The 11,774-nt window shown below is 35.6% G+C and overlaps 1 pseudogene; it reads left to right on the plus strand.

Annotated features, from left to right (window-relative positions):
- LOC107684129 (syntaxin-binding protein 4-like) overlaps positions 1-11,774 on the plus strand; it is a 36,889-nt pseudogene that overhangs the window by 6,462 nt on the left and 18,653 nt on the right.

The raw sequence follows: 11,774 nt of genomic DNA on the forward strand, positions 1-11,774 counted from the left end.
TGCACGATCGCGTGTTCTCTGCGTGACGGTCGGTCCGTGCGAATGGAATGCTGACAGGAGGAGAGTTCACCTTCACTGGAGAAGCGCGATCGATAAACTTTAAACTCGTGATTTCAAATTATGCTGCGCTTTATGCATTTGCCCACTGCCATATTCATGTCTTTTCCACTGTGTGCTGTATGTAAAATGAGTGTTACCTTGGCTTTATTTGAAAAAATGTGATTCCCAATGCACACAAACTCCCAGAATACTGAGTCCCCTGTTGGTTACAGTGTTTACTTTCTTTTTTATTATATTTTTATTTCATATTTATTTATTTGTGAAAAATACTTTGTCATCTAAAGTATAAGTATGTTTATTTAACATATTTACTTTTTAATCCATTTTCAAATGATTTCAAATTTCTTAAACTTAATTAAAACCCTCTACCGCACGCATTATGATAGACCTATAGAAAAAAAATATTTGAATATTTTTATTTTCTAAGAATGGCTTAACTTGAAGTGCTGTAAAAAAAATGTGGAAAAAATATTATTTTAATGTACTTTATGATATGTTGCCATACGGCAACAGCATACAATAGTGGATCTAACTTAGAAAAAACTGCATGTCATGTGACTTAATCAAAGCACATCATTGGCACATCAAGGTCTTCTCTTTCCAACAAAAAAACCGAGAATGTTTTCTTAAAGAGACAGTGGCAAGGAAATGAACACAAAGAGTATGTTGCCATATGGCTACAACATGCGGTAGAGGGTTAAAATAAATAAAATTATATCGGCATTATATAGTCATCGGCCACCCTGCTTTCCAAGATATCGGCATCGGCTGTCAAAAAACTAATATCGGTCGACCACTAATTATAATTATTATTTTGAAAAATTGTAAAATTTAAGATCATGTTTTTGAGTTTATGAAGAAAAACAAGTTAATTACCAATCAATCAATCAATCAATCAATCAATCAATCAATCAATCAATCAATCAATTAAATAAAATATACCAGTTTTTTGTGTTGATTCTTGGTTAGTGAAACACCATAGTAGTTTGTGAATGAAGTGAAGTGAGACTAAGTGAAGTAGATTATGGTGAGGTGAAGTGAGGTAAATTAAGGTTAAGTTAAGGGAGGTAAATTAAAGTGAGGTGAAGTTCAGTAAATTACACCAATTTTTAAAGGTTTGTTTGGGGTCAGTAAGACTTTTTTTTTAAATAAATTAATACTTTTGAGGAAGGATGCATTAACTTGATCATAAATGACAGTAAATTACAATGTTACAAAATATTTCTATTTCAGATAAATGCTGTTCTTTTGAACTTTCTATTCATCAAAGAATTCAGAAAAAAAATGTATCACAGTTTCAGCAACATTGATAATAATAGGAAATGTTTCTTGCACACCAAATTAGTATATTAGAATGATTTCTGAAATGACTACTGAAAAATCAACTTTGCTGTCACATCAATGAATTACACTTCAAAATAGAAAAGTGTTATTTTAAATGTTAGTAATATTCCACAATATTACTGTATTTTTAAACAGGTTTAAGTGAAGTAAATTGTAGTAATGTAAAGTGAAGCCCATTAAGGTGAAGGGAATGTTTTTTTTACTCCAGGATGGGAGACTAAAGGCTGGGGACCAGCTCATATCCATCAATAAATGTGTGTGTGTGTGTGTGTGTATAAACACAACCTTTCAAGACAACCTTTGCAGAATGATAAGATAATGAAAATATGCTTAGTATCTTGTGATAGTTTGCTTTTGTCCAAGACAAATGTGTGTGGATGGTGATGTTTACAAATGTCACTGTTTGACCCTACAGACCAGACCCTACAGTAGAGATAGCATTCATCAGACGAAGGTCTTCATCAGGCTCCAGCAGTGGACCCCACAGCCCTATCTCCCTTCAACCTCCCTGCAGTACAGCCCCCCAACTCAGGCCCGCTGGACTGGGGGGAACAACTCTGCCCGGAGGTCTTGTTCCTAAAATAGCCAACACCCCCAACTCTGGAAGCGAGACGTTGCCTTCTGTAGAACTTACTAAGGTGAGACATAAGACTGTGGCCAATTCCACTCTGGCAACAGAGTTTATTTATGCAGTAACTGTTCTTAAGCACTGCTTTAAAGAGTGTGGTTGATGTTTTCTTAAAGGCTTCTATTTGTGTCTTTCCTACAGGTACGACCAGCAACAAGAAAGCCTAATCTCAGCCCCGTGTCCTCACCTGACAGTGCCTGCACCGAAGTGGCCAACTCTGGTACTGCAAGCCTATATTCCCTTTATAGGAATCCCATAGGAGTTCCATACAAGTTCAACTCTATTGACAGCATTTTTGCCATAATGTTGATTTGTAAATATTGAATGTACTTCAAATATTGAATGTTGATGATCATAATTTGATTTTAAAAAATCCAAAAGAAAAAAATTATAGTTACAGTAAAGGTCTTGAAATATGTGGGGGCGGGGCAAAGAGATAAACGTTAAAATACATATAATACAATATGATCGTCTTAAAAATGGGTTAAAAACAGTTTCTTTAAACAAAATATTATTTATTTCTTTTTGATTTTGGGGTCAACTAATCATATTTGTGAGAATCACTGGTTAAATTTTTATAGTGGGAACAAGAGATTAAAAAAGCGATGTGAACAACACCATTTTAATATTTATCTAGCTATAAAAACAAAACTCATATAACTGTAACTAAATGATACATGCAACAGAACTTTTTACTTAGTTCTGCTTAGAAATGTAGTCCCAACATAAAATGGCAATAAAGAAAACATTACAGCTCAAATATATATATATATATATATATATATATAAAACATTTTTTTTACACAAATACAAGATTGTATGTCCCTGCTCTTCCATTGTAAGTGCTTTACTGTAACTGATTTTTGCTTCCAAAAAAAGTCCAAATTAAATTCACATTATTGTATTGAACCTAAAACATTCCTTTAAACCAACCATGCATGCTCCTATTATTATTCAAAGATGGCATAGCATTGTCTGTGGAGCCTTTCACATTCTGATGCATTGTGAATGGCATTTTACCTTTGAGCAACCTGAAACGCATTGATAAGGTGCATTTTGGCATAACCTGGATTAGGCTACCTGTTCGGCAGACGTGCGCTGATGATGAGATGCTGTGTTTGTAACTCAAGATAATCCAGCTGGCATGGTTCTGAAAATGGATATTACTATCAACATGACACAAAACTAGAGGTGAAATAGAGGATACCGAACTCTGTTTAGGACAGGGTTTCATTTAATTGACGAGCACTTTTAATAAAGCTCCTTTGAGCTGCGATTTAAAAAATTTTAAACACCAGCTGTACTGAACGAGGAACATGAAATATGAAGTAAAGAAAATTACTGTTTCCAAATGTTTTGGTATGTACTCAGACTAAACTCTGACCTGAGAAGAGAGACTAGTGAGAGACTAGTGAGAACTTATTAAAAAAAAACATTTCAAAAGAAATCTTAAAGTTCCCACACTTTTGAACAATGGTGTTACTTAAGTGTCCAAATAATTTCTTGGGCTACTTTGAGTCAACAATTTAAACTTTCATTCAAATATTACACTATTATATTTGATCTCTTATAATGGTTTGGATAAATGCTTTGCGTAAAAGCATTGTGCATTCTCTCCAGTTCACAGGTCTAGTCGGGTGGGGTTTATGGAGAAAAAAAAACAGCCTGTTAATTCCTTGTACACAAAGCATTTTTCCAAGCCATCATGAGGGATCAAATATAATGGTGTAATATTTGAACGAGAGTTTAAATTGTTGACCCGAAGTGGCCCCAAAATTATTTGGACATTTTAGGACACTTAAGTAGACCTTACACTACTGTTTAAAGGTTTGGTGTTGGTGGGAGTTAATGTTTTTGAAAGAAGTCTCTTATGCTCACCAAGGCTGTATTTATTTGATAAAAAATACATTAATATTAATATATATGAATATTGTGAAATATTATTATGATTTAAAATAATTGTTTTTTATTGTAATATATTTTAAAATTGAAATGTATTCCCACAATGGCAAATCAGAATTTTCAGCAGCCATTCTTCAGTGTCACATGATCCTTCAACAATAATTTTAATGTGGTTGTTTGCTGCTTCAAATTATTCTGAATGTTGAAAACAGTTTTGCCGCAAAATATTTTTGAGAAAACCATTATACTTGTTTTTAGGATTCTTTGGTGAATAGAAAGTTCAAAGGAACAGCAAATATTTGAAATAAAAATTGTTGCCACACTGACATGAATGTCATTTTGATCAATTGAATGCATACTTGCTGAAAAAAATATAAATTTCTTAAAATAAAATTACTGACCCCAAACTTTTGAACAGAGTGTATAATTGTTTTTGCATTAGATACAAAATATCAAAGCAAGTGTTATCTGCAAACAAATTTTAATAATGAACGTCGCATTAATGTCAACGAGAAAGTGTTCAAAACAACTTTTTGTGAAATGTTGTGCTTGAAAAGTGTGTGCTATATTTCTGTAAAATAAATGCCACTTGGTTTGATATTTTGTAATATAATGCAGAGACATTTTTAAGTATGACTTATAAATGCCCAAATACTTTTTTGAGCCACTACTGTGAGGAATCTATTCAAATAAATTGTACTCTCATAGAGTTATGTAAGAGACTTACAAAAAATGTGATGTGCTTTAACAAAATCACAAACAGCTGTTTTGCACATTTTTTTTTTTCATTTGAATTCTCTCTCTCTCTCTTTGCCCAGATGCAACAGCTGCCTGTAATCCCAGCAATTCCTGCAGACCTTCAAAACATCTATCCTCCACTCCCAGCTTCGAACCCAAGCCCGAGAAAATAGAGCAGGTCTCCATAATCATATCCTCTCAATTAGAGAAGAACTATTTCTGTCACAATACAGAATTACAGAAACCTCTTGTGTTTACAGCAAGGTCAAATGCTGGGCGTCCCCCCAACGGGCTCTAATGATTAGTTACCCATCAGTCTCAGTACTGTATTGATCTTTTACAGTTTTACTATCATATGTGGAGGGAGTTAATCCCGCTGTTGAACAATATGTGCAGTTAGCGTGCTACCCCGTATCACGCCTCCTGTGGTATTATGGGAAAATCAATAGAGACTGCATGTGCCACAGCTTCATTGTGTTAAATCACACTGGACTAAAGCACAGTCTGTAGATTACAGAAAACAATGTAGAGGATGAACAATTTTTTAGATAGATTTTAACTCCAGAAGCACATTTTAAAGTAAATATGTATTATATGTATTTATATAATTGTGTGAAAATAAGTATTTATAGTTTTATTGATTTGTTTATTTAGTGGATACATGTATTAAAATAAAAGTCAAATTTAAATGACACTAAATGCATGAAATATATTATTATTAATTGTATTATATTTTATACATAGACACTGAAGCGAGTGTGTGTCTGTGTGTGTGTGAGAGAGCGAGCAAAGCAGTAACCACGTTACGCTGGTGTAATGAAATGTTCTAAAAGGGGGGCTGTTCTGTCCACAGGCACTGGAGGTGCTGGAATTGAAGCCTACTGAGTCTCAGGTCCTGACACTGAGAGAAAGGCTGCGTTTGAGCCCAGGAGGGACAGTGGCTCATGGAGGTGAGAAAAAATCCTGTCAATCTCCATTATGTCGTAGTTGTTTATGTACTGATGTCTTTCTTTTTTACCTCTCCTTACTCATGCAGTACATTATTCTAGCTTTATATTTTAAAGGGGTCATATGACGTTGCTAAAAAGAACATTATTTTGTGTATTAGGTGTAATGCAATGTGTTTATGCGGTTTAAAAAACACATTATTTTCCACATAATGTACATTATTGTTGCTCCTCTATGCCCCGTCTTTCTGAAACGCGTCGATTTTTACAAAGCTCATCGTTCTGAAAAGCGAGGTGTATGCTGATTGTCCGGCTATCCAGTGCGTTGTGATTGGCTGAATCCCTCAAGCGTGTGACGGAAATGTTACACCCCTTACCATAGCTTTCCCGTGAACTGCCAAAATACAGACAGCATGTTACATGTCCCACCAGAATACAACTTAACCACTGATTTCTAGTTGTGTCCTCTTTTGGAAGGCGTCGTGCTGCTTTCACAACGAAACACACAACGTCACACACGGCAGGCTTGAGTGAGGAACAGCCTGCGGACTTGAGAACGGCGCAGCCGGCGGGCTAGAGTGAGTGGCGGCGGGCGGGCTTGAGAACGGCACGGCCAGCGGATTCGACAAAGGAGCGGCCGGCGGGCTTGCGGCAACCACATGTGACGACCCCGGACTGGACTCCGCTTCGTCCACGGTGAAAGCCGATCCGGCGATCCACAGTGCGAAGTTGATGTATTTCCTCAGCGACCAGCACGGATCAGCTCTAGGCATGACGAAGTGGATATCGTCCTCTTTTGGAAGGCCAAACAAAAGTAGTTTCGCTTTCACAACGAAACACACAGTGTCTTCACAACATGGCGGCGGCGGCAACAACAATACTACAGTGAGAATAAAAGTTATGCCTTCTTTCTTTGTGTGAACATTTGGGCGGTGTTATGCAAATCTTCCCACACAGTGACATAGACATGTGGGGGTGTGTTTAAATGAGGCATTTTAGGAGGGCGTGGACAAGTCTTAACTTTTATAAAGAATACCACTTTGGGTTTGAGACTTTAGTCTTTGCAACTTTACAGATCTTCTTTATGCACCAAGAGCTTGTAACACTCCGAAGAGAAAGGAAAAATTGAAATCGCATCATATGACCACTTAAAAAAAATAAGTGCTATTATAAATTTTTTATGTTTTAACATATTTTAATAAGAAATTTTTCTTCTGTAAGATTTTGAGAAAGTGGCAAAGGAACTCTTTAAACTACCATCCCAATCTGACTCAGAACAGGAAGTAGCAAGATTGACATCAGATGATCTTATTGAGTCTCCATCAAATCCTACGGTAAGTGCAAGTGATTTTTGTTTATTTTTGCAGCAGAAAAATACATACATACAAAATGTGCATTGACAAAAAAAATTACACAAACACACACACATATATAATTTAAATATTTACATATAATTTTTTGTCCATATTCTTTGTCTTTTTTTTTGTCTTTTTTTTATTTTTTACATATATTAAGTGTTATTTCTTGCCAATTTTATTAATAATTTTTATATATTAACTTATTTTATAAGCCATCGTTATCAGACTCTGATGATCTGGATGAGATGGAGAGACTAAGAAAAGAGCACATTGAGGCCTTAAGAGAGCTCAAGAAACTGCAGGTACCACCATGACAATGATTTTAAACTTTGTCACATGCTGGAATGTGTGACATTCATTCTTGTGATATTGAGCGAGGCTCTCATTAATCCTATTTGTGAACTTGAGTGAGCTAACTCTAATGCTGACTCATATGAAGATCTCTCTTCTAACAGGATAAGCTGACAGAATCCGAGAGCCTTAATCATAAGATGCAGCAGGAACTGACAAAAGTTAAACAGGTACGCAACTCATTCTTACACACCGTAACCAGAACACGTTCATTTTGATGCCCATGTTAGCAGGTTACAATATTTTGAAACTGCACATGTGCATAGCACAATGTAGCAAAAGCTTAGCTGCAAATAGAGCTATTTATCAACACAATCATTTTGCATTGTAGAAGCAAACTACTCACCTGTTGTTGTTCTTTTTTAAGTTGTCAGTCAAGCTCGACGCAAGTTCTATATGCAGTGAAGTTTTTTATTAATTACTATATTTCACCATTTTTGATAATTATTGAGCTAGGGAGTCCAGAGAATTGAACTACAAGGGCTTTGTTGAGGTTGAGCGAATAAAACAAAACAAAACAAAACAAAACATAGGACTAGTTTGCAAAGGTTTTTAAATATATTTAACAGACAATTTGATTGACAGAATTGGCTCTTGACGATTTTCAGAATGAGGAGATCTAACATATGAATATAGGAACATGCAGGATCATATAGCACTTTTTATATACTATCTCACTAAATCCAGACAATTGCTGCAATTTTTGGGTTTGACTTCCACGTTGTAAGGTCAGAATTAGCCTGCTGTTGCAGTTAAAAGTGGTGTAAAACAGGGCTTTGACCTTAAGATTCCATTCCATCTTTTTTTATTATGTTATTATTATGTTATTATGTTTTTACAGTACATTATTCCATTGTCACCGTACCATGTTTTAGATATGCCACAGGGGGGCGCTCTGGGCACATGTGCCATTCAATTCTTAAAGGTGAGATGCAGGTGCTGCTCTGTAAAGTTAAATGCTGAAACTGCATTATTTTCTCAGCAGCACTATTCCGAACTCAAATGAAAAAATAAAAAAATGCTATGAGCAATATCCAAAAATGTATTTTCAGTGTGTTGCGCTCACTACAGGAAGCTTGAAACACCCACATTAAGAACATCATGTGGGAGATGAAGTATGTAGGACATTGAGGGATGGCAGTCGGTGTTTGGAAATAGTTAGTTTCTATGAGTTATAAAGAAATGGGCTCCCACTAGCCCTTTGGGTTCTATCTCAGCCTCAGAAGTGCCTGTTACGTAAACCCAAATCCAAAGAGCCTCAGCATTCTATGCAAGATTAATTGGACTTTAATGGTTTTATTAGACTCTTACTAAGGCAGCAGAGCAGTACATTCTGATCATCCTTCTGCACAGCAATTAAACAAAATTGGCAGTACAGCTAGTCTATGCTAATGACATCTTCAAGATTACTTTTGCTCATGCTTTTTAATTTGAACAAACCACTAACATTAAGCATTGCTTGTGTGTGTTACGGACATGAATTAAATTTTAAATTGTGCAGCTTGTTGAGAAGAGGTATTACCTTTCTAAGCAATCAGAATTGATTTTCATCTCGAAATCTACAGTGCAGCATGTTCATAATTAATAATTATTTTGCAAATGACACTTGCTTTGATATTTTGTATCTAATGCAATGACATTCATACACTTCAAAAAGTTTAGGGTCAGTAGTTTTTTTTTTTGTTAAAGAAATGAATTCTATTATACTAATACACATTAATTTGATCAAAAGTGACAGTAAATGCATTTATAATGTTACAAAAGATTTTTATGTCAAATAAATGCTGTTCTTTTGAACTTTATATTCATCCAAGAATCCTGGTATCATTGTGTCCAAATGTATCACTGCTTCTTTTAATAAAAATAAATGTTTCTTGAATACCAAATCAGCAAATTCGAATGATTTCTGAACTGCAGGATCATGTGACACTGAAGACTGAAGTATTGACTGCTGAAAATTAATCTTTGCCATCACTAGAATAAATTACATTTATTATATGTAAAATATATTAAATTAGAAAACAGTTATTTTAAATTGTAATGTTATTTTTAAATATTTCAATTTTTACTGCATTTTCTATCAAATAAACGCAGCCTTGGAGCAGATTTTGAGAGTTCTTTCAAAAATATAAAAAAATCTTTCTGACCCCAAACTTTGTATAATAAAATGGGCACAGACATGCATTGAAAGAGACTGGAGTCATATTTAGAGATCAGAATATCATAAAGGCTTGTTGTGGAGCTCTTTTTGAGTTTTTTGACCACATATCAACGTGCTAAAAAGCATTTTGAACACCTTAGCAATCAGTTAGCGACACCTTCTCATCATGGTAGCACGTTTTGGCCAGAAAAGCACCGCTCACATTTTCTTAGTTTATATATATGGTATATGGTGTGTGGTGAACTATTAGTGCCCTTGTATCGACCCGGCTGCTGGCAATATCGTTCCTCTCGCAAAAGCATTCAATCACAATTTCACTTGCGGTTGACCTTAAGAGATGATCTAAATAAGAAGGAAAATGCATTTATACTCTTAAAGCGACACACTGAATGTTTGGTCAGCTGTATGAGGCCCTGTGGGGTTTCGATTGGCGTCAGGGTCAACGCAACTTCTGTCTCTTCTTCCCAAAGTGCTTTGCTCCAGTCTGTGGAGTCGCAGCTGCTCCCTACTGGAGCACTACAGAGGGCTCAGTTTGTATCCAGTTCATCACATTGAAGCGCTAATAGATGTACTACACTTCCTGTGGTGTGAAACCAAGGCTTTTTAAAGCCCTGTATGTTTCTTTAAAGCTACGTTCTGTATTGCTGAATCCTTTCTGCTCTCTTCATCCCCACCCACACTTTACCTTCTATATCTGCTGTTAGAGCAACAGGTTGGCTGATGGGCTTTTCAGCATCGAAGCAGTGGGCTTTTAAGCCTCCTCTCTTGTGAGAAATTTGCAGGCTACATCACCGTCCACACAGTGCACACCCGGCTATATTACAGCAAAATGTGTGCGTTAAAGCCGTGACCGGTTTGAGGTGTGACTTGTCCATGTGGCTCTTGGGATGACAACTGTCCATTTAAATCTTATCTGTGCATTGTGATCTGGGGTTATGAATATGATAGAAAGTTTGAGAGTTTGGTTTACAGTACTTTCAAGTCAAAATTGCTTATATATCCATTTATCGTGTGTGTGTAATATTATATATTACACACACACACACACACACACACACACACACACATACATATACTGTGTCTATATATAAATAATAAACACATTACCAGAGGCTAATTGTATTTCTATATATATTGACAAATTAAAAAACAAAATACACACACACACACACACACACACACACATACATATACTGTGTCTATATATAAATAATAAACACATTACCAGAGGCTAATTGTATTTCTATATATATTGACAAATTAAAAAACAAAATCAGCAATGATGAATTAAATGATCAAAAGTGACATTAAAGAAATTTACTGTATAACTATTTCTAAAATAAGTGCTGTTCTTTTGAATTTTTATAAATCAAATAATCATGAAAAAAAAAGATCACAATTTCGACAAAAATATTATATATAATAATATAGCAGTACAGCTGTTTTCAGCATTGATAATGATAAGAAATATTTCCCGAGCACCAAACTGTATTAGAATTATTTTTGAAGGATCATGTGATGCTGAAGACTAGGAGTAATGGCTATTTTGCAAGCATTAATACAAGTTACTTTAAATTGTATTAATATTTCACAATATTACTGAGTTACAAACTTTCACTGGTAGTGTATATATATATATATATATATATATATATATATAAGTTACTATATGTACTCTACGTGAATATAATTATTGTGCACTAATGCATCCTCTATCTCTTTAGACTTTAAGGCTAAATACTAGCTTCCGTAGTTCATTAAAATCTTGTTATTTTTCTCCAGCCACCTCCTCTGTTTCTCAGGATTTCTGGGACAGAGTTATACAGTATGTGCTTTTGAATTCAACATTCTTTGACAATTACATTAATTGTAACCAATGCACGATCCTTATAATAAACTTCACATATTCTGTCAGGGTTCTGTCACTTCGGTCTAGTGTAATTCATGGTTTTGTGACAGAGCCCTGACACTCGCGTCATTTCATTGTTTTCATGTGAGCGTACGGCTTCGAGAGTGCTCGAGCCATGCACTCTCGTCTGCGTGTACGGTTTCATGTTGGAGCGTGGTGTTCAGATCCCGGCACTCATGTCTTGAGTTTCGGTTTCGTGTCGGGGTCCGGACCCTCGCGCTCCATGTTCTGTCTGGTTGTGTGAGCGTGCGGTCTCGAGTTCGCGCGGCCATGCGCTCTTCTGTCCACGTGTGTTGTGTTTTGTGTAGCACGCGGTTTGTGTTCAGCCGCATGCTTTTCTTGTTGTCTTGTGTGAACACGGGGCTTATGGGTTTTC

This window comes from Sinocyclocheilus anshuiensis, unplaced genomic scaffold, assembly GCF_001515605.1.
Source record: "Sinocyclocheilus anshuiensis isolate Anshui unplaced genomic scaffold, SAMN03320099.WGS_v1.1 scaffold553, whole genome shotgun sequence".
Lineage (NCBI taxonomy): Eukaryota > Metazoa > Chordata > Actinopteri > Cypriniformes > Cyprinidae > Sinocyclocheilus > Sinocyclocheilus anshuiensis.